Source organism: Biomphalaria glabrata, chromosome 4, assembly GCF_947242115.1.
Source record: "Biomphalaria glabrata chromosome 4, xgBioGlab47.1, whole genome shotgun sequence".
Lineage (NCBI taxonomy): Eukaryota > Metazoa > Mollusca > Gastropoda > Planorbidae > Biomphalaria > Biomphalaria glabrata.
This window is the reverse complement of record NC_074714.1, coordinates 11661772-11684521: the sequence shown is the minus strand read 5'-3', so window position 1 is coordinate 11684521 and position 22750 is coordinate 11661772. Positions and strand designations below refer to the sequence as shown.

Genomic DNA, 22750 nt, shown 5'->3' with positions numbered 1-22750 from the left:
ATTGACAATTTATTTACTTCTTTTTTTTTAATTAATTCATGTCTTGTCTATGCCAATAAATAATTGTCTAAAGTTTCAACGTGGTCCGAGAATGGGTGTGGGAGACATAACGTGTACACACTTTTTACCAGACTGGTCCGAATTAATTGGTACAGGTATAAGCTTAATATAAGCTTTGCTTTTTAAAAAGTTTATTTTTTAAATTTTATTTTCTTGTTACAAAGCTTATATTAACTCTGTCTTGTAAAAAGTCTGTACACGTTTGTACGCGTTATTTCTCCCACACCCAATCTCAGATCAATTTTTTTTTGTTTCTAACAAAACATGAATCAATGTAACAAATTAACGAATAATTTAAGAAATTATTGGGAATTAATTATTTTGGTTTGATATCGAATAAACTTTTTTTTTTGTCCTGACTGTGGTCCCCATCAATTGGACGTTGCCGAGTTTGCATATGTCTAAGGCTGGCACTGTTCGGAGATTGCTCTAATAACTTTAAATTATTCTAGATAAGCCCTATATTATAATGTATCATACAATGACGGATGGGGATGTCTAGTTTTTAATTTTGTTGTTGTTGTTGTTTGTTTGATTATTTGCTTTTATTTTCGAAGATTGAAATAACACGATTCTTGAATTAATTGTAATGCCCTAGCCAATAAAAAGAAAACTAAAGCCCTGAACCGACCAGTGAAAAACAAAGAAATCACCAAGGAAACGTTGTCAGGTCATGGCCTTTTACTTACTAAATAACCTTTGGTGAATTCTAAGAATGGGACTCCAATGACTCCAGACGACACTTGTATCAACAAGCCAATATTTAGCCGCAGGCCGTGGGACAACAACGGCAGTGAAACGGCTCGCGTGCGTATGAATACAGAGGGCTCTTCTAGCCCAACAGCTGTGATTGGTTGCGTGTTGCTATATGGTCAAATGTGAGGATCGAACGCCAGAGAGGGGACTATTGGAGTATGGACAGTCGGAAACCGACAACGCTAACTTTGTAAAACTTGACTTCGAAGTTCTTTTTTTCCTTGTTTTTTTTTCCTTTCTTTCAGAGAATGATGATTCTAATAATATATTGTATGAACTGATTTGTATTTTAAAAGCGAGTCAATGTATATATGATTTATTACAGATGAGTTTTTCTAATTAAGAAATAAACTTGCGTTCTATGATAGGTAAGTATTTTGTTTTCTTTAAGTTCGTGATATGTAGGCTTGCTATCATTGATCGTATATAGTTTAGTTATTTCATTTTGTTTTTCAAAATAAGATTTAAACATTAAATCAGCGAACAACTTTGATGTAAATAAAATAAAACCCGCTCCTACTTTTTATTTTCCTTATATTCATATTTTATATTGTCAATAAAAAAATAAGGAGCGACAAATGGCAAGTTTTGGGATCGAACCCACGACATTTGCGTTCTAACAAATTCTGTCTAGAATTTTCATTAATCTACCGAATATCTCTATGTTAGTAATAAATTCAAAACATCTCTAGCATATTGCTGTCTCTTTTCTTCCTGTTGTACTCAACACTCCTTCACACCAATCCAAATTCACACCATTCCAAATTCACACCATTCCACATTCATACCAATCCAAATTCACACCATTCCACATTCACACCATTCCACATTCACACCATTCCACATTTACACCAAACCACATTCACACCAAACGACATTCACACCATTCCAAATTCACACCATTCCATATTCAAACCAAACCATATTCACACCATTCCACATTCACACCATTCCACATTCACACCATTCCCACATTCACACCAAACCACATTCACACCATTCCACATTCACACCAAACGACATTCACACCATTCCAAATTCACACCATTCCATATTCAAACCAAACTATATTCACACCATTCCACATTCACACCACTCCACATTTACACCATTCGCACATTCACACCATTCCACATTCACACCATTCCACATTCACACCATTCCCACATTCACACCAAACCACATTCACACCAAACCACATTCTCACCATTCCACATTCACACCATTCCACATTCACACCATTCCACATTCACACCAAACCACATTCACACCACGATGCGCAATTTTAACAACATTCAACTTTTGCTGCCTCTCCACGAAGCTACTGTAAAGTAATAATAGGAATTAATAAAAAAATCATTTTTAAAATCTCGGCAAAGTACAGTCATTGTAATTCACCTTCACCTATCCTATAGTCTGTTGGACTGTTGAGGACTATACAAGAATTGTCAATCATCTTTCTCCTTTCCTCCCTGTCCTTTGCCTTGGATAGAATTTCATTCACTGAGAGGCCTGTCCTTTCTTGGATGTTGTCTTCCCATCACTGTCTCTGTCTTCCTCGTCGTTTTCTTCTTCCTGGTAATTGTAACTACAGGAAGCGAAATGCTGTGAGCATGGTTACTGAGACTGAATGGGGGCGTTTGCCTTAAATATATATTTTAAATGCAAAATATCAATGACTGACTGACAGATTGAGTAAGAGATCTCATTGACTGTCGTAAGGATTCACTTGAAATTTCGTACATATGTTTCATTTACCTCCTACTCTCTCGCTAAGACGCGGTTTTAAGAGATTCTCAAGCTGACCACCGCAATTCGCGAAAAACCGCTTTCTATCAAATCTGTGTATTTTATTTCTGGTATTTGCCCCGAAAGGTCGCATTCTATCTATCTATCTATCTATCTATCTATCTATCTATCTATCTATACGATAGTAAATACCTTAAAGGCTTACTGGGGTCTGCTGGGTGACCGTTAAAGAACTTGGCCTGCGAACCGATGGCTCTCAACTCGAATCCCGGCGACTGAGATTTCTAGATTTTAATGAAGCTCCTGCGATCACGCTAATGGATACTTAACTTGGGCAGGTAAATGCCGTTGGTCGTTGTGCTGACCACGTGACACTCTCGTTAACCTTCGGGACAAAAATCTTATTTTAAAATGTTTTTGTGTATGTGGAAACAGTTTTCTTGATTTTCTAAACAAAAAATAGTTTAAAAAAGGTGAAACAAAAAGACTTGATGAAGTCTTGGCACCTGTATAGATCACGTCGATGTGAAACCCGATATTCAATGGCGCTTTTAGATTTTAACGTTACATACGGACAGTCTGCACGCTATCAGTAGCGGCTTCTCCCTTACGGGTTAGCGTTGTATGAATGTTAAAAAAAAAAGATATATATAGATAGAATTGGAATACATATTGGAGATTTTCACGATAAACTAAACAATATCAAGGACAGGACGCTAAACTGAGATTCACTGTTGTGCTATAATTTCAACATTATTTCGATGCGGATGGTCTTCGTATTAAGTTTCCTTTTATTTATGACTTAATTAGAGGTAAGAAAAACTACTTCTTTTTTTTAAACAATACTTCTATTCAACTCGTTGGCCTCACGGGGAAAACTCTAGTTTGACTTATAATTTTCTATTAAAAAAATGAAATAAATTTAAATTTGGCTACAGGTCTAGATCTAGGATTCTAGGTCTAGATCCTAAAATATGTTTTGAAAGGACTATCGCATTCTTGAAAGAACTATCGCTTTCAGGTATTTCCGAATGCAAGGTTTTATTGATTCAAGAGTTTCATAACTTAATGTTCAGGAAAATTTTGCACATCGTCTTCTAAGTCTAGATCTAAATGCTTATCATTGGAATAGTATTCAGTGTACTAGACTTATACTTTTGCTTAACCAGGAGTCTTTCTCGGGGAGAATAAGTAGGGGGCGGGAAATAAAATGTTCCATTGTTTTTTTAAATCTAACATACATTACGTTTTAAGAGAAAAACAATCTCTCTATATGTCTTATAATAATTAGATTGGATCAGTCATGTCATTAAATTTGTAAAAGATAAGTATCAATAATAAATCTGCGCGATTTCAAATATTTTTACCAATTGTTTTTCTTTAGCGGCAATTTCATGCTTTTAGCTTTCTCGATACTCTATGATCCTATCATCCGATCACTTGTCTGGAACAGTTGGAAAAGGAGGGGAGAGGGAAGAAAGGAGGGGAGAGGGAAGAAAGGAGGGGAGAGGGAAGAAAGAAGGGGGTTTATGGGTGAATGTTACTGTGATCGTTTTTTAAATTCGAACTCGAGAGCTCAAGCATCCTTAAACCTCATCGAACCGACACAATAACCACTGTACCAGCGAATCGCTTATGAAATAGAAGGTTTTATAGTTACGTATTGTTTATTTCAAACTTTAAAACGCCGACCTACAAAGTATAAAGAGGGCATATTTAACTATTACAACCACATCAGACAAGTACAATTTCTTTCCCTTGTTCGATACCAAAATTTCAGCTTAATCCGAGAAATAACGTGTACAAACATTTTACCAGACAGACAAATTGAGTTGATATAAGTTTTGTAAAAATAAACTTATTGACTTACAAATCATCATAGATTTACAAATCGAGTGTAATGAAAATAGTATCTAAACTCAGCTGTCTAATGCATTTCTAAATATAGACTTTTTTTTTTTTAAAAAAAAAGGAAACCTCAGAATTTGCGCTATTCAATTTTAGTTTTATCATAATAGGAATCCTTGGGCAGTAGGCCTCTTTTCTTTGCCTCTTTTTTGGGCTTTATGTGCTTCTTTTATGGGCCATCTTGCTTCTTTTGTGGGCTTTCTTTTTTTTTATATAGGTTTTTATTGTAAGTTCTAATAATTCACAAGTATTAAATCATAAACAATTGAAAAGTGATTAACCTAAAAATATAATAATAGTAATAGAAATATTATATAATATCAAAGACATACTACCTAACCATTGAAACCACTAGACAGAATACAAGTATCCTCTACCCCAGAACAATCAACACAATATCAAATATCCCTGACCCCCAACACACCATTTCTGGAATACTACCTTAGTATTGTACAAGTATTTGAAAATCAAACTAGATAATTCTCTACCCTAAAATCCATTATTTTCCTAAATGTTAATTCCAAGTGATTAGGATCAAGCACCTTATTATTGTAGAGCTTTGAGCCAGCTTGCCCAAATAAGATTTCTGTATTCGGAAACAATAATGAAGTTAATAGTATGTAATAATGTATTTTTTTTAGTTTCGGCAGCTTGTTTAAAACAATAGACAAGTTAACATTTACATAGTTGCCACAGTTGGCTTCTAATAAGTCCCTTTCGGTACTTTTAACTTTAAGGAATAATGGACATTCCAAATTAATCCAAATACATATGTTTCTCATTATCTGCATTTTCAAGATGGCATAATTTACATTTACGGTCCGTTTTCTAACCCTAGGGGTCATCCCAAAGATAAGTCTATAATTAATCTCTCTAGCTTTTGGTGGGATATGTTTGCGCTATTTATAGATTGTATACTTTTGGTAGAGAAACTATGGAATGAATTTCACAAAAGTCGTAATTTATAATGCATACATTAGTTGTTTTTTTTGGTTTGAATATAAAGTAATATTTTAAAAAGGTAGTCACAGAGTTGAATACGTGAGCTAAGATTTACGCCGGCAACATTTTCGATACGGATTATATTTTCATCTATGGCGTTGTCAGTTGGATTCGATTATACATTTTTCGATTTTTTGTTTTCATCATTACCTGTTTATTTATTCAAGCTAACCATACATAAAACTCATTGGCTATGAAGTGATAACCTAAAAATAAACCGAGGATTGTATAAATAGTATAACTCATATTGATGACCGTTAATTGACTTGATTCTTCTGTAAAACAAAGCCGTGAACCAATGAGGGTGAGGGTTTGAGGTCCCCCTTTCAGACCTTACAATCTGTGGAAGCATGTGTTTCTATGGCCGACGTTCAATAAGGGTGTCATAAGACGAGCACAATGAGACCCACTGTCTTTACTTACCCAACGTAAGTCCCCCATTACCCCTCAGCCACCCCTAAGCGCTGGAGAAAGTTTCAATTCAATGCACCATTCTGACCATCAGACATACACTAAACCATTAGTTTAAGGGCTTCACGTTTTCCCCGCTAAGCTATTTTCTTTCTCTCCCTACAACAGTTTGAACGGTCCTGAAACATAAGCTAAGTATACACTACGTAACCTTAAATGGCCCTCATACGAGTTCTATATAAAACAAGCAAAATAAAAAAACTTATATAAAGTGTATTAAGTAGTTTGGATCAGTCAAGTAATTAAATTTGTAAATAGATGTAGACTAACAATAATAAATGTATGATTAGAAATATTTTTTAACCAATTGTTTTTGTTTAGCGCAATTTCATGCTTTTAGCTTTGTCAATACGCTATGATCTTATCACTTGTCTGGACCAAGTATTTTTTTTTTAAGGGAACGACCTGAATTCGAACTTGTAGGCCAAAGGCTTCTCAAGTCAACGCGGTAACTACTCTACTTGCGAGTCTATGAACATGGGAGAGTGTATAGTTATCTATAGTTTCTATTTGTCTTTATTTCATGTTGTGTTCACTAAGCATTAGACGACAATCTATAAAGGGGAATAATTCAGCTTAGAACACCACTCCAGTCAAGTACTATTTCTTTCACTTGTTTGAGATACCAAACAAAATAATTTATTACTTAATATTTATTAGTTTATAGTTAATCAACTAATTGGTTAGATTTTCTTTAAATTGATTCTTGTGCTGTCAGGTAAAAGATAAAATTTCAGCTTGATCCGATATTGGGTGTCGGAGAAATAACGTGAGTTGATAAAAGCTTTGTAAGAAAAGAGGAAACTAGTACAAATAAGACAGCTATTGATCTCTTACAAAGCACGAGGGATGGAAATTTGAGACTTGCAATTAAATTACTGACTAGATGACTTTACATAGATATAACGATAACGACTTATATAAAAGAACATAGAAGAAGGAAAACTAATGACTTAGCAGAGGGAAGTAGCTAACATGCATACGATTAACAAATGGTTACGTTCTTTTTTAAAAAGATTTCAATGTCACTTTTTACAGAACAGAAAAAAATAATTAAGATTTTATCGAGTAAGCAAAAAGACGAATAGAAAAAACAACAAATGTCTATATAATGAACCAGTGATTTAACAGTGCACAAGTAATTTAACAGTGCACATAGTGGTTATTTACTTAACAACACCACAAACAGGTCAACGATAGGACTCTTTAAAAGAAAACTTGAATACGACCATCTTTAATCGATTCTAGGGCTTAAATGATTAAGACAGAGATGCCTTTTCCGGTGTGGGTGGCCAGAGTTTCTGTCATTCCAAGCCAAACTTTTTTTCTCTCTCTTATTCTCTCTCGAACATTTCTATTTTCTCCTTTCAACATTTTTAATGTTAAGAAAAATAAAGAGATAAGAGGGAAAAAAAGTAAAAAATTAAAGTGAATAGAATTTAGCGTTAGATGGCTTTTCCCTTTTTTTTTAAAACTCCCTAGATGCTTACTGGTCAAACTTGTTGAAGAAATAAACTTTCCACAAATTGACGTGAATCTTGTGCCAGCTCTAGCCTCTGGAGACTTGTTTCATTTCCTATCAGATTTATGGGCACAGCCCGCGGACTCAGATTTGCATATTCTTTTCGTCCAGTGCAATTGGCCCAGACAGCTGGTCTAAATATTTTGAGTCTTTCGAGAGTTTACTTCGCGGGATCTTAGATTGTGTTGAAAAGGAGCTCGTTAACGCCCCACTCCCACAGCACCCTTCCCTCTTCCCCTCTCCTAGTCTGGCGCCCTCTTTCTCCATTCCCCATCTGATGCTCTTTTCTTCCTCTGCCCCCCCCTCCCCCCACACCGAATATCTCACGTTTAAGCCAGTCAACTTGACACCGCTGTGGCTCTGAAGAAAACGCGCAAAGTTGCCAGACGACTGATGCAGACGACTTCCGCTGGGCGGCCGTTGTGTCGCCATGTTGGATTTTCTCAAAAATAAACTTGCATTGTTGGGCTGAGAGCGGGCGAGGGTGCTCTTCTGACGTGAAGGATACACAAACAACTTTAATGCCTGCTCAGGGAAATTACACCGCTCTCTTCAAGAGCACTTTCAAATTTTCTTTTAGGGCTTGGAGAACGCTCAAGTCTTTGTTTATGTATTTTTATTTATTTTTTTTTCGTAAGGGGACATGGAGCTTGTTTGCTTGAGGCAGAGATATGTAAATTTTTCTGACGAGCAAACACAAGCATTAATTATTTCGCCACAAGCATCGAAGAGTGGAAATACACAGAGAAGATTGATGTTTAATATGCGAGAACAGTGGAAGAATTATATCCGTACATTGCGTCTTTGTATTTTATTTATTGATTTGTTGTTTCTTAAAAAGTAAATCAAGACCTGTGCCAATTTCTCGAAAGAAAATATTCTTAAAGCTCATTTCTTTTAAAAGAAAATTAGTTTAAATTAAAAGATATAATAGGATCATCCATTTTTTCACACATATATCCACTGGTGTAATAGATGAAATGTCGATCTAAGGATTTAGGTCTGTTTAATCTCCTCATAGAAATAGTCTATTGCGACCCTAAATTTAACATGAAGTGGCCTATTGCGACCCTAAATCTAACAAGAAGCGGTCTATTGCGACCCTAAATCTAACATGAAGGCGCCTATGGCGACCATAAATCTAACATGAAGCAGCCTATGGCAACCCTAAATATAACCTGTAACTGCCTATTGCGATCCCAACCAGGGCATATAGCAACCTATTGCGACCCTAAATCTATCATGAAGCGGCCTATTGCGACCCTAAATCTAACATGAAGGCGCCTATGGCGACCATAAATCTAACATGAAGCAGCCTATGGCAACCCTAAATCTAACCTGTAACAGCCTATTGCGATCCCAACCAGGGCATATAGCAACCTATTGCGACCCTAAATCTATCATGAAGCGGCCTATTTCGACCCTAAATCTAACATGAAGGCGCCTATGGCGACCAAAAATCTAACCTGTAGCAACCTATTGCGATCCAAACCATGGCATATAGCGACCTATTGCGACCCTAAAACCTTCATGAAGCGGCCTACTGAAACCCTCATCCTTACATGAAGCGGCCTATTTCGATCCTTAAGGGACTTATAGCGACCCTAAATCTATCATGAAGCAGCATATTGCAACATTTATCTTTGAAGTGGTCTATTGCGTTTCTAAATCTAACCTGTAACAACCTATTGCGATATTAACCATGGCATATAGCGGTCTATTGCGACGCTAAATCTAACGCGAAGCAATATATTGCTATGCTAGATCTAACGTAAAGCAGCTTGTTGCGACCCTAACCGTCACATCTCTTTCTATCTGAAATAAATAATCTATTGACTATTTCATTAGACAAGAGCTTAGTCTTTATTAGTACTGATTTTAATTGTTTTGTCCACATTGTAACAATTTTGAATACGAATTCTCGATATTTAAAGACAAACGAAGTTTTTTTTTTGTTAAACACAAGACAAAAATAATGTATCAACAATTGTGTTCAGTATAATTGATCGCTCGAGATATTTAATGTGAATGTCTCAGAGTCCAAATATTTACGAAGAGAGCATTCTTTTACGTGGGAAGGGTGTGATTTATACTTTTGGCAATAATCAACTCAGACCATAGCATTGAGACCCTCATTTACTTGTCTTTTACCAGATGGATTCAGAATTTCAACCTTTAAGTGTATTTGTTGATGTTAAATTAAAAAAAACCAACCAACATACAATAAACGATGCGTCATATGTTGTTGATAAAAAAATTTTGTTAGGTTCCTCTCGAATTTATCTAGATAAGAACCATTTACCCTACTCACTATTTCATCAAGCTTGTCCTAGTAAAAAAAAATAAAAAGCAACAAAGGGAAATTACTTTCTAGACTGTATAATGTCAATGAGTTTTCTCCCTTATTTTTTTCCCCGTTATACGAGACTATACTTCATTTATCTCCAAAGCAAACCTGTTTTTTTCTAAGACAATTTAGGTTGTAGTGAGGGCCAATAACCCAGAGTGAAGAGTCTCTTCTCTTTCTCTCGCGTGACTGAAGACCCAAGTCTCTAGCGGTCACTTATTAACGGTTCAAGTCAAACCCATCATGCCCAGAGAAAAAAGTTTGCAATCACTTTTTTTTTTAAATAGGAGATAATGATCGTATTCTTTTCTATTTTGTTTTTTGTTTTGTTTTTTTTTTGTTTTGTTTTGTTTTGTTTAGGTCGACTTAGACAAGCGGTTGTTGGACTAGGTGTTGTTAATTGTTATTAGTGACTTCAGCAGTGGGGTAGCTTTCGTAACCTGTGACTTTAACCTTGTGTTGCCAGGAAATTTCTTCTTTGCGTTTCCAATAATATTGAAGGAGGTTTGATAACTAGTTTCCAGGATCAGGCAGTTCTCTTTCAGTGAAATATCTTGTTTGACCTGGCCTACATACTTTTTACAGTGAAGCTGAGGATACTGGAATGACATGGGAGCAGATGAAGAAAGCTGCTCAGAACCGAGTTCGGTGGAGAGGTGTGGTTGTGGCCCTTCGCTCCCCTGGGAGTTCACAGGATTAAGAAGAAGATATAGTTTGCAAGTTTGAAAAGATACGATCAGCAGTCTTTTATACCGATCTCCAAAATTATGTAAAACTAATTCCGATTTTTCAAGACGAGCTGGCAAGTTGGACGCAAAGGCAGTCATTTTGTTTTTCAGTTGTATTTGCTTTGTAAATTACATGTTACCAACGTTTATGCAGAACAAATTAAATAAAGAGAAGTCTTTCCATCTTGAAGGGAAAAATTTTGAACTGTTGTTGATACAGTCATTTGCAACTAGATCTACTCGACCGCCTTTACTTTCCCCAACTAATGTCAGGTACCCATTAGAGTTGGGTATACCCAGGAGCGTCCCACCTTTCTCCGAGATTTGAACCCAAGACCCTTCGGATCAGGAGTCAAGCGCTTGAACACTCATCCTCTGCGCCCCGATCTTATTAAGGATACAGTGTAATATTTTGTTTACTTGCTTCAGTGTATTGAACCAGTTTATCTGTTGTCTCATTTGATTGGATCTGCCTGGCCTATGGGGATAATTGAGGAACTGAGTCCCTGATGTTATTGCTAATATTCAATGGAAGCACTAACAATAGGAAAATGTTACTCTTAGTTTAAAGAGTGATCATCAACGGAAGAAAACCAGACCCAAAATTCAATCAGAAATGTCAACCTTCCATAAATACACGTATTTTAAAGACAATTATAGGCATTTGTTTGTTGGCATTTATGTTTGGGTTTAAGCAACTTGACAGTTTATTATTGATAAAAAAAAATGACACAGACACACAACTAAGATTATGGGTTTATTAAAAACGTATTTTTTAAATTTAGTTAATAAAAAAGGTATTCCAATGTATCCTCTACAGATCTACAAGCTCACTTGGTCATTGGTTTGGTCATTTCATATTTTAGTATTTCTGCGAAATCAACACATACACAACTATGAAATGCTAGCCCGTGATAGGTATTTCAAAGATGATAACCATCAGCAAATAAATAATAATAATATAAAAAAACCACCTTAAATGAGGCAATAATGCCATAGACCCAACTTACTCACTTATCTCAAATGAGTACCCGATTTAAGCTGGGGAAAGTAAAGGCGGTTAGTCGCTGTGCTGGCCACTTGACACCCTGCTCGTTAACCGTTTACCATAGAAAAAGATGAACTTAACATCATCTGCTCCATAGATCACAAGGTCTGAAAGGGAAACTTAACTTTTTTTTTTCACTACCAACTTATCCGTTTCTTAACAGCCATTTTCGAGTTAATTAGATACTATGTATTTCTACAAGTTCAATGGCGAACACTATAAGGCAAATGAAAGTTTCAGTGATAGTTGTACTGCATTCCTTCCATAGGGACCACTGGGTGACCTTTAAGCAACATCGAAGGTAGCTCCAGATTCTTGTAGACATTTGCTATCGTTTTGTTTTTTTCTCTGAGACCAAAAAGAAGAGAATCTCAGCACATCAGCCTGATGGGACAAACGTAATATCCGCCTGATGACAGGAGTTCGATTATCAATAAATAAATGTTTGATGTCACATAAAGCAAGTAAGATCAAACCATACACACACTCTCATGGTCACTTGCACTGGTCATCGCAAGTACACACACACACACACACATGCAGCCATATAAGCATCCACAAACACAAACAAACTGATGGCATCGTTTTCTTTATAGAAATTTAGTATCTAAACTACTTATCTTATCTTATAAGTTTGAGACGTTGTTTAACAAAAAATGATAATTACATCCTTGGCGTATCCTTGCGTTAATCTTGTGTTGTTAATTTCAGATTTAAGCTCTAAAGTCATCGCTTTTCCAGTCTGATTAAGGCAACACGTATCAAATGACATTAGACAAAAAAAGAGCGCTTATAAACGAATTTTCCCCTAGCATACGTAGTAAGAACTGTTTTCTTATTATCCGATCTTTCTGAGCATTTTATTTTGTATTTTTGTTTCTATTTGTAAGTTATGATTTAGTGTTTTATATAATACTAGTCGATCGGTGGCGTAGCTTACGTAGCCCACCTTTTTGCTTTGCAACCCCCTTTGACGATTCTCTACCATGCGGCGATCCCCAACCGTAAAATTATTTTATTGCAGTGATAAACTCGCAATCATAATGCAAATATTTGATGTGCTTTGCCTAAGACTTTTGTTTTTGTTTCACTTGATTAGGATTTCTCGGAATCTATGCAGTGACGTTTCGTATTGCTTGTAATTCTTGTAGCAGTGTCTTCGTTACTACTATTCGTCTATGAATCATAGAGTAAGTTGTAAGTTCCGGTGACTTTAGTGACTCAATCATTACCAAACATTGAAATCCAGACCAACATACTAACAAACATTACAAGTGTTTTTTTTTTCAAAAGATTTTATACTTTTCTAAAATTAAACTAACTTTTTCTTATAAACCTTCTGACGTTATTTAAAATAAGAAGATGATTACGTCCTACGCGTCATGCATTTAGTCAGTCATCCATAGCAACCAATGACTTAAATTCTGCCAAGTCACTGGTTTTGCTGGCTAGCTCAGACAACCCATTCCATGCTCTAATAGCACTAGGGAAGAAGGAGGATTTGTACAAATTTGTCCTAGCATATGGAACGAGGAATGTGCCTTTATCTTTGTGTCTTTCTGAGTATTTTATTAGATTTTGTTTTTGTATTTGAAGATTATGGTTCAGTGTTTTATGTATAATTGCTACTTTACTTTTGAGTCTCCTGTCCTGAAGGCTTTCTAAATTTAGTGATTTTACTGAAAGTGTAACTCTAGTCAAATGTGAATATTCATTTGTTATGGATCTTACTGCTCTATTTTGTGTCTGTTGTAGTCGTATCAAAGGCTAGCAAAACGAGAAAGTCGTCTTTAAAATCGCCATCAATTATATACATATCCTGCTGGGTGTCCTTGTCGGCAAAGTTTGTGATCGAAATGACATCAATTTCCTCGGCTTCACAGATTCGGATTATAGAACTTCGTTTCAAATAACTTACTGTGTTGTTTTTTTATGGTTCCTGCTTTAACTTAATTTTTAATCGTCGAGATATTTCTTAACGTTTGTTAGAATTGCATTTTCATTTGTTGCTTTAAAAATAAAAATATTTCATTTAAAAACATGGACTAGAAACGAAACGATGGCGTATATAATTCACTAAAAACGAAATCGCTTTTCAATTACACATTACGACGTCCCTTTTGATATAATATCTATTATTCCGTATCAGCGTAAAGTTGCGCTCTGCTTTGATTTTCATTATTTAAACAGTTCAAATATTTCTACTGCGACAATTAAAATATTTTAAATCATTCTTAAATCATTCTGACTCACCTCTCTCTCCTCAAATAAACAATTCGTAAGAAAGTAAATTTCGAAGGAATAAACAAAATAATCCATATTTTTTATGGTCTTTGGAAACCCTGACAAATAGTCACTCCCCACATGTTGAGAATACCCGCATTAGAGGAACCACTTCGTGTCTGAGCTCCTAATTGGGCCGTCAATACGGTTATTCCGTAAATTTTCGTGTATTAAAACACATATGTAGTTAAAGTGAACGTAGTGATTTACATAATTCTTTTATAAGTTTGATCAAATTTACCCCTAATAAATGTGTACAATATGCACAATGGATTTGATCTTTCAAGCTACGATGTTGTTTGTCCTTTGATAGTTATTGTGTAATTTATTTTTCATAACAGACCATTCCGAATAAAGAAATGGAGAATAATCTTCCCTTGAATAGTTCTATTTTTATCTCGCGCTAGAGATTTAACGGATTGGCCGATAAAAGGAGCAACAGAGGAATGGTGAAACGACATGAAACACATGAGGGAAGAATATGATAAAGTTGGAAAGTTGAACGTAACGATTCGGGGACTTTTGAATACTATCGAAAATGTGTATTGTGCTATACTAAGGGGTTACTAGTAGTTTTTCTTTAGGGAAAGAAAAAATGAACACAGTGCAGATCTAGAATTTTCATTGAGCTTTCTTTGACTGTGGAGTTAACCCTCTTGAAGAAAATTAAATACAGTGACGTTACTTTTCATACAGTTAGTTAATAAACTATTAATATATATGCAGTATAAGTTGCTCAGTTTTTTGTGTTGCTGTTGTTGTTTTTTTGTAATGTGGAGTACAAGTAAATTGTGTGTTTTTATGAAAGTAAATATTTGCAATAACCTTCATTGGCTTCTAGGTCATTAAACAATGTAAACAATGAGGGTGTTATGAAGCTAGCACAAAGATCAACAATACTTAAATACCATACCTTCTCCCCATCCCTAATTTAAATTCAGGAATATGAACCCTCTTTAACCCCTCTAATCAGAGTGCTTATTCGCTTACAACAAGGCAATGCCCTCGTGCCATAATGAACTGATCAGTCCATCCATCCCCAGAGTGCCCTGCTCTCCATGGACTCAATGCTGAAAGTTGTGACACGCTTTTTTTCCCTCAAAAGTTACCTTTGCGGAATCTTTCAATGTGCACGGACTCCCCTCGGACTAACCGCCGGCTTCACTAAAATCCAGAAAAACGATAAGACCTACCCGTTCAAAAACTTATTCAGATATGTTGGCAACTTAAGTAATCTCCCATTCAGCCGCCAACACATCTTTAATTTTGAGAGATTGACTTTACGCATTTATTTTAAGTCACCATTCTAGTCACACGCTTCCAATTAAAACAGAAGCCACATTAATAAGTCACGGACTGTTCACCCAGCTTACAGTGTCAAGACTGTTTGTCCCCCCCCCCCTCCCTCTCCATATATCTTTAGACATAGGCAGCTAGCAGACGTACAAATCCCTGGCACCGATGCTAGCAGATGTGTACTCTGACGGACTCTGTCTGCTCGTTGACAATGTGAGGCAAGTCAACAGAGATAATGTCAGCCGGAAATAGCTCCCAGAACTGCCCCCACTTGGCGACAGGTTTACAAATACGGAGTGACATTAGAAAGCCTCTGCATGACCTTCTCCTGGCAACGGCTTGGGGAATGTGGCACGAGATTGAACAATCAATAATGATTTCAAAAGAAATTGATAATGTTAGGGGCTCAGAAAAGTTCGCTGAAAATGAAGTCACTCTGGTATTAAGGGTTAAGGCAAGCCACGCTGTCAATTCTTCAGATTTGTAGCAACTTCCGAAATTCACTATGAAATTAAACTGCAGTTTATGTAGTGAAGAATGGAATCCTTAAGGATTAAAGTCCTTATCACAATCACAACCACACACTCACACATATATATATATATATATACAAACATAAATACACACATACACACACCATATATATATATATATATATAATAAGGCTTGTCTTCGAGTCCGAAGATTAGTGAGGAATGCAGTATTTCCCGTGGCTGCGCAGCCCCAGCTGTGACCTACATATTTTGCCACATCCAGGGCAAGCATAACCATTGTCCGCAGGTGGTCGATTTAGATTTTCTTTTCGCCGTCTGCGACTGTCCTTGGCAGCGGATTTCCTTTTGGTCTCAAATGTATATCCCGTGGCCTTTGTGAGTGACCTCCAGCTGTCTTGTTCTGAACCCGCATGCAACCAGTTGCTCTCTTCTATGTCAGCTAGGGCCATTTGGCGCCTAAGCAGGTCTTTGAAGCGTTTCCGTGGGGTGCCTCTGTTACGTCGACCACCTTTTAGCTCAGCAAAAAAAGACTGCCCTTGACATACGTTCGTCTCCCATACGGGATACGTGCCCTGCCCAGCGTAACTGTCGGATTATATAATGGTCACTATGGCCACTATGGAGATCGAACACATTTGCTTCATTAGCGCAACGCTCTAACAACTGAGAAAAAAAAAAGGATACAGGTCTAAATCTGTAAAGGGCATCTAAATGAATAAAAAAAAACTCAATGGTCGTCATTTTATTTTACTTCTATGTAGATAAAGTAACAAAATTATTGTAATTCAAAAATTAATGTAGTGATCTTTCTGGAATTTCAATTAAATGTGTTGTCACGAAATCTCATTTCCATAGGATAATGAAAAGTCGTCAAAATAAATTATTCAAATTTGGCTTTTTTTTTAAACTCTTGTTTTGACCACAGACATATATATATATATATATAGATAGATATATTATATCTAGACTGGAAAATAAACAGAAAGTCGTATCCAATCGTTATGTATGTTACCTAACACTTCATCTAGCTGTAAAGAAATTCGCTCAGAATCTTGGACAATCGCTCTTCTCTGTCTTAGAAAAGTAAATTAAGTAATGATCTTTAGTTTTCAATGTTTAGAAATAATACAATCCCATTATTATTATTATTATTTTAATTAGAATGGGCTATTAATCATATAATTAAATATTTACGCAAATCAATGATATAGGGCCTTTTCCTTTTAGTTTCCTTTGCGATAATGTTTCGACAATCCTAGATCTAAATAATTCAAGCGTGTTGATTTTAATCGTCTGATGATTTTAGATTGCACGTTTAAATAGATCGATTACTTAGATCTTTATAGATCTAGATTATGGATCTAAAAATTGCAAAATAATACTTTTGAGACGAGTGCTCTTATTTACGATGTCCAATTACTTAGACAATATTATAAGTATTATTAGTATTATATGTTACATAGGTTAGGTTTGAGAAAAAAAGACTTTACTTCTTATTACTACTTTACAAAACAACGCCTTGTTTCAACTTCTTTAAGTTTTTCACGACATTTTTGTGCAGTGTTAAGAGATCGTGGCGTCCTGTCTAGGTATAATATATATAGGTCTGTTGTTTTGACCACAAAGAAAGTGTGAGCTAGTGTTTGGAATTGAAAACTACTGTGTTGTTTCAGTGATAAATCAAACCTCACTCATTCGTTGAGTTTAGACGAGAATTTAGTTGATAAACAGGTCAGTGAGTGAGTGCATTATTTTTCTTCGTACTATTATAATACAAATTAGCTATTAATTTTCCGGCGTCGCCAAGATCGAGATTTTAATATTTTTTTTTAACATGGAAAACAAAATTCATTGATATCTTTTTAAAGCAATGTCTGTACTAATTTCATTTACCGATTAGAGTAACCGGGACATAACTTAAAGTTAAACCAGTGCTATGGTCATAAGAACCGGTTCGCGCTCATTAAAACTAACCATACGGATGTCAACATTACCAGTAAGACTAGTTTTGCAACAAAAAGGTCCTTCCCTCTTCACAGGACTTTCTTTTATTTGATTAACATGGAGCCAGGTCTCCGCTGCCAAGCTGTTTTCCGATTCTCTATAACTTTGAGATCAATGAGGAAAAAAAAGTCAACAAATGCCCGAGACTTTGTTAAAAAAAACAGAACGCAGACTTAATTGGCTCTGAAGCAGGTTCTTTTCATTCTTGTATTCCCCCCCCCCCCCCTTAAGCAATAAACTTGTATGGATTGGTTGGTTGTGGGTTTTTGTTTTAAAAAAGAATTCCTAGTCCCCAGAACATATGGCAAGTTTTATATCTTTCATCACGAAAGCAATCCTAAGCAGATAAAAGCATCTAGTGTTTCCGTAATGAGTCGGAACTTCAAATAGCTAACAGGCTGTGTAAATCTGCAATTAATTAACAAAGAGTTTGTCGCTACTCACGTTAATAGGAACTTGCTTTAAGAAAGACGCGTATAAAAACATCGGTTATAGTCCATCCACTTGTAATGTAAAGTCTGCTACTAAAACAAGCACTGAAGTTTTATCTGTAAACAGTTTGTAATTTACTTTAAAGGTTATGGTAAATTTTTTAAAAGTATCCATTCTTATTTATATAGACATTAAATCTAGGAAAGAAACAAGCTAAAAGTAATATATATATATAAAGGTTATCTAAAGGGAAGAATTCCATATTTACATACATATATATGAATACTATGAGATGTATTTACCCTTTTCTATATCAAACAAAACTAATTAATTATCTTTATTTTATTGACTGATTGGTTAACTTTTTTTTATTCATTTCTGTTTTGCTTTGAATAATAATTAATTTTGCAAAGTTTCAAATTGATCCGAGAATGGAAAATTGGAGAAATAACGTGTTCAAAATTTATAGCAAATAAGCAGACAGATAAAGAAACAGACAAGACAGACAGAATGGTTGATATAAACTTAGTAATAAAAATATGTTGTAACTGGGCGGATACAACCGTTGGTATCTAATAGGATCATTCATTGAAATTAAAGTAAAACCATTCACCGGGGATAGGTTTTCTTAGCAGTTAGATGTTGTCATGCTTACCACTTACATGATAACGAGGCTGTCGTGTGTCCATATGTCCAGCACAGCAGACAGTCATACTTACGTTTCCCAAATTAAGTTATCAGCTTCCTCGATTCTCAAAGTTGAAAAAAAAAATCTCTCGCAATGCCAACCTGGAACTCAACACTATCGGCTTCAAACCCAAATCTCCATCAAACTCATACCTCTTTTTCCGAAACTCCTTTAGTTCAAAATTATGGGCATTAATAAAGATTTTCAAAGCGAGATAACACGCTTTATTTAAGCAGACGACATAGAATGTGAATGCAGACCCACGTCTGCTATCGCATTGGAAATGATATGTGCTCAATCACCTAACACATGTTAGTGTGTGGACTATTACTTTTTTCTCTATTGGAGATTGTTTTGTTTGTAAAATTGAGACTACGCCATAAATATCAAGTTTTCTGGTGTATGCTGTGTTTACAATACAGAAGCGTTGATAAACTAGACATTGTTTAAAATCATACAATATTTTGTGTGCATTTTTTTAGCATTATAAATTTAAATTAAAAATACAAATTTAAACGAGAAGCAGATTACTGTGAATAGCTTTTCGTTTCAGCATTTCCGGAATAAAAAAAATAAAAAATAATAAGTTGGTGTTATGGAGTGTGTGTGTGTGTTTGTTTCTGTGGTGACGGTCACAAGAGAATCGAGGATTGGTTGGATTGGCTGGTGGCTATATAGTGTGAATGATGCGAGATAAATGGCACTGTCGTAAGATGTCCTGGGTACGCCTGACTGGAGAATACCATGTTTTTATACTGAGTTAGATTTTTTAAAATATAAATATATAAGGTTTTCTTTCATTTTATTCTAAGTAACATGTGTTTATATTGTAATAAAAGTTACATTTAGTTTTGTTCACAAGGAAGTTACTCATGTTATTTCAAGTTTTATAAGTTAAAAATAAAATACGCCTACCAGTGGCGTAGCTAAGGTGGGAGGGGAGGAGGGGGGAGAATTTGAAAATCCCCCCCGGGTCCCCACTTGAGGGGAGGGGCAAATGAGTGTTAATTACATCAAAAATTTAATATTACGCTAAATGCAGGGGCTCCCAAAGAGTTAAATCCCCCGGGCCCCTAAACGATGGAAAATTCCTAGCTACGCCCCTGACGCCTACAACGGTTTAGTTGTCTCCACCAGTTTGGTGCTATAAGTCAACGACCGTCTACAACAGTTGAGAACTAAAACCCATTTGTGAGTGTTTCGTGTGACATAAAAGAAAATATACGTCTGCCAAATGATGCACTAGAATATACAAAAAAATGTACGTCTGCCAAATGATGTACTAGAATATACAAAAACAAGATTTCTCCCTTCATATTTCCTGACCTAGACCTTTTGTCCTGAAAGATTGCCAGTGTTTACTCGGCATCAATCAATCAAGAAATCAATCTGAATTACGCCTCCATTTCGCGGGCGCGTCTGCAATCATGGGGACAATTGCCCTCTTAGTTGTCTCTCTTTGTGCACGCGATCAGCCCGTACCACTGTCTGTCTGCTTCCGTTCACCCCATATGATTATAGGCATTAGCTGTCACGAAAATAACCGAAAATTCAACCGAGTACAGATCTTTTTAAAAGGACCCATTCAAGACCCAAAAAATAAAAATAAAAAAAGAGCGGGAAAACGGGGTGAGCTCCGTTTCAATCGATCCTCGTCAAAAGCCGAGGTAATCAAATCTAAACAAGGGTATCATCTGCTACTGAATTACCCCCCTTGAGAAGCAGACGCAAAGCAAACGTTTTTTCACGAGTCGCTCTCGAAAAGAGACCATCGATTTAGCAGCAGAAATGAACATATTTGGTATCCATCTAAGTTGTTTACCGCACACGTTCTCTGGCCCTGGCGGACTATGCCAAAGGTCTCAGAGTCACGGGGAAAGGTCGACCCTCTCAAGAAAGCCCAAGAAATTATTAGTGCCTTATTAGTTTTCTAATGCTCTAGAACTGTGTATTTGATGGCGGTGGATGTTGAAGGGTGGGGGTGGGTGGGGGTGAGGGAGGAGGCAGTGAAAAGATATGGCGTAGCTTCTTACCATTGGTGGGAAGAATGGAGGCTTTTGATATGATTAGAGCAGCTCCATTGGTCAAAAGCTGGCAGCTCTATTGAACTAGACATGATACAAAGATTTCTGTCGTTTGTTTAGTAATTGATATTTGATGATGTTTAGTTCAAGGTGAAAATTGCTTTATTTGAGAACGAAAATTATTGGCTATATTGTAGTTGGGTTTGATTTTGTATTCAATCACTCTTATGTTCTTAATATTTATATTTGTAGCTGTATAAGAAGACTTATGTTTAAGAGATCTGGTTTTTAATTAAACTTTTATAGTCTTCAAAAAAACTAATGGCTCTAAAATTTTTTTAAAAAATTTACTAGAATTTGTTTTTCAAATTCTATTAAGGATAACTATGTATAATAATAAACGAATGGAAAATAGAACTTATTGTAAGTAAAATATTTACAAATCATTATTGGGAAGGATGTTTTGTTTTTATATTTTTATAAATGGATTTCTGATTATTATATTATTAATATTTTTAAAAAAGGAATTAGGATTGGACAAACAGTCGCATACATCACTGATAAGTAATTTTAAGAATTTCAGCTTTAAAAATAAGTCTTCTTCGTCTGAATCAAGAAATCCAAAACAATGTTGTCATTTTCACCTACCTGTATCTTTCTAACCCTAATTAACATATTTTTTAAAAAATTTAATTGTAAGTTTCAAGATTAAATTTGCCTGAATTCAAAAGATGTTAATTGATAATGTCAAGTACATTTTACATCTCAATGGAGTCAATGTGTTTGCGGGAGACACCCCAGGAGAGGCGGGCTCGCTTGATGGGCAGGATAAGAGAAAGAGAGCTTTGAAATGAAGAATAAGAGAGAGAGAGAGAGATAAGAGAGAGATAGATTGCAAGACAGAATGAGAAAGAGTAAAAAAGATATCGGAGAAGAAAAAAAGACATATAGAGAGGTGGAGAGATAAGAGAAAAAGAGGGAAGAGAGAGAGAGAGAATTAGATAGGAAGGAGATAGAATGAGAGAAAGAACAAAAAAGAACTATAATAATACTTTATCAGATAAACAATTGTTAACCTAAGTGTTGTTTATTAAAAAAAACAACAACATACAAACAAACAAAAATAAGGTTACAAAAACAGATTGTGTGAAAATACAATCTCAAAATCGGTCCACCCAGGCAGATAAAAATGCAGGTTTCAATATTTTCTGAAGGTTGGATGTGAACTTGGCCTAACTGATGTCTTATAATGAATATCTAATTGTTTTGTAAAGGGTCAATCTCTTATTCAAATTCTCAAGAAATAATATTTCAGTAAAAAAAATTTAAAATTCCCTTTTTTTATTATGATGTCGGATTTTCACTATCTTTTCTACTTTACGAGATCTAAACGGGACGGACGGACGGACAGACATTCCACACAAAACTAATAGTGTCTTTTTCCCTTTCGGGGGCCGCTAAAAACGCTATGTTATAGACCGTGTCGTTTAATTAAGCCTTTCTTTTTTAATTGCTAGTTTCTACTTTTGATTTTTCGAATCCCCCCCCCCCTTTTTTTTTTTCAAACTAACTAAAATTTACCATCTTTAGTTTTCCTACACATGTGTGCGCATCGAGTTTTGGGAAGGGGGTATGTGCTGGGTGGGGAGCCTTGAGTGAGTGCCTCCACCTCACGCACAAGGGCGTCACTCTATTTCCCGAACGCTTCAAGAAATTAGGTTTGTGTCTGTGAATGTGTGGATGCGTGTGTGGACGGGGGACGGACCACGTGTTGGCGCTGACCCTGTCTCGGCAGCCATGTCAGTGAAAATTGCTGCATTTGTTTTTGGTCATGGACAAAGGGAAATAAACCGTACTCTGAGATGTTCTTGTTAGGATTTCGATCTGGTGATTTGCTATTCAGGCTCCCATATTTTTTCGCTGTCACCTGATAAAAGT

At 35.8% G+C, this 22750-nt stretch overlaps 1 protein-coding gene across 2 annotated transcripts in view; it reads left to right on the top strand.

The window, feature by feature from the left end:
• Positions 1-924: 924 nt before the first annotated feature.
• The window catches only part of LOC106060474 (uncharacterized), a 46210-nt gene continuing 24384 nt past the window's right edge, over positions 925-22750 (top strand). Inside the window, exon 1 of one of the 2 annotated variants that reach the window (XM_013218372.2) lies at positions 925-1184. The gene's annotated coding sequence lies outside the window, so the exon portion shown is untranslated. The remainder of the gene's footprint in view (positions 1185-22750) is intronic. The other variant, XM_013218371.2, reaches the window with a different exon arrangement.